This window comes from Seriola lalandi, unplaced genomic scaffold (genome assembly GCF_002814215.2).
Source record: "Seriola lalandi dorsalis isolate HSWRI2012SDOR001 ecotype SW California unplaced genomic scaffold, Sedor1 jcf7180002054962, whole genome shotgun sequence".
NCBI lineage: Eukaryota > Metazoa > Chordata > Actinopteri > Carangiformes > Carangidae > Seriola > Seriola lalandi.
Window position 1 is genome coordinate 1,361,798 of NW_019525513.1, and position 1,641 is coordinate 1,363,438.

General features: G+C 46.9%; 1 long non-coding RNA gene across 3 annotated transcripts in view; it reads right to left on the reverse strand.

Moving 5' to 3' along the window:
* Positions 1-123: 123 nt before the first annotated feature.
* The window catches only part of LOC111645988 (uncharacterized), a 4,149-nt gene continuing 2,631 nt past the window's right edge, over positions 124-1,641 (reverse strand). The window contains exons 5-11 of one of the 3 annotated variants that reach the window (XR_015436394.1): positions 1,400-1,506; positions 1,109-1,162; positions 969-1,009; positions 809-871; positions 631-671; positions 433-534; positions 124-324 (exon numbers count right to left, since the gene is read on the reverse strand). This is a non-coding gene — a long non-coding RNA (uncharacterized LOC111645988). The remainder of the gene's footprint in view (positions 325-432; positions 535-630; positions 672-808; positions 872-968; positions 1,010-1,108; positions 1,163-1,399; positions 1,507-1,641) is intronic. The other 2 variants (XR_015436393.1, XR_015436392.1) reach the window with 2 other exon arrangements.

The following is a 1,641-nucleotide window of genomic DNA, read 5'->3' on the forward strand; positions in this document are numbered from 1 at the left end:
GCTGATTCCTAAGTATATCTTTTGCCCATAAGATATACTTAGGAATCGGCAACCAAAGTCTTACGTTTAAGTAGATGTCAGATACTCTGTTGTTGCATCTAGCAGTGTTGCTGTTTTTGACTTAGTAACACATCTCCATACCACAATTAGCAGTTGGTTGGTTCCTTCTTCTCTTTCCCCCATGGTTTGAGCAGGAATGGGCTTGGTGTCATCAGCAAGGGGCTCTTGGTGCTGGTGGAGGAAAAGGCAGAAGGTAAATGCTTGTGATAGTGTTACCTACAGCTTTTCAACACTTACCTTTCATTGTTGGTGACACCACAGCTCCTAAAAATAAAATAAAAAAAATAGTAATTAGATGATTTGGGTTTAACACACCTGCAAACAATACATAAATAAAAGCAGTTGTATTTGCCGACATGTGAAGTGACTTACCAGAGTGTTTGCAGAGAGCACCCTTCAGTCTTTGCTTCATCCTACACAGCTGTGAGCAATGAAGCACACGGCAGAGACAATGAGTGCAATGGCTGCCGCCTGCTGTAGACAGAGTGAACAAATGTTAGAATCACTTACAGGAAAGGAGCAGGGCAGGTCCTCAGTGTTTGCTGTGAGCAATGAGGGTAAAAGACTTACCGGAGAAAGAAGTTAGCCTTCAGCCGTGTCTTCAGTTTTTGCTGTGAGGAAGGAAGCAGAGAAAGAAGTTAGCAGGGCCTCGGTGTTTGCTGTGAGCCATGAAACACACGGCAGAGACAATGAGTGCAATGGCTGCCGCCTGCTGTAGACAGAGTGAACAAATGTTAGAAACACTTACAGGAAAGGAGCAGGGCAGGTCTTCACCCATGCCTTCAGTTTTTGCTGTCCAAGCCATCGTTTGCTGTGAGGAAGGAAGCAGAGAAAGAAGTTAGCAGGGCCTCGGTGTTTGCTGTGAGCCATGAAACACACAGTACAGACAATGAGGGTAAAACACTTACCGGAGAAAGAAGTTAGCCTTCACCCGTGTCTTCGGTTTTTGCTGTGAGAAAGGAAGCAGAGACAATGAGGTTAGCAGGGCCTCGGTGTTTGCTGTGAGCCATGAAACACACGGCAGAGACAATGAGGGTAAAAGACTTACCGGAAAAAGAAGCTCGGTGGACCTGCACATCTTCACCCGTGCCTTCGGTTTTTGCTGTGAGGAAGGAAGCAGAGAAAGAAGTTAGCAGGGCCTCGGTGTTTGCTGTGAGCCATGAAACACACGGCACAGACAATGAGGGTAAAACACTTACCACAGAAAGGAGTTAGCTAGCAGCTAGCAGGGCCTCAGTGTTTGCTGTGAGCCATGAAACACACAGCACACGTCGGTCTTCACACAAGGACTGACACACCGGCACTGCTGCTCAAGTAGCACACTGCTGATTGCTCACACCTGTGAACGGCCAATCGCATCTCCTCACTGGGCGGTGCCTCAGTGACACTCCTAATTGCACACAGCACCCAGGGCTGCGCCTCGTTGACGCTCCTAATTGGATCCTCCTGCATCGATACAAACAAAGTCAACCTCTTGCAACAGAGAAAGTATGTAAACACTTCCAAGCAACACTTGATAATTTGCACAAAGCTGAAAAAGTCACTTTACCTCTGGAACTACATTCACCCACTACACATTCT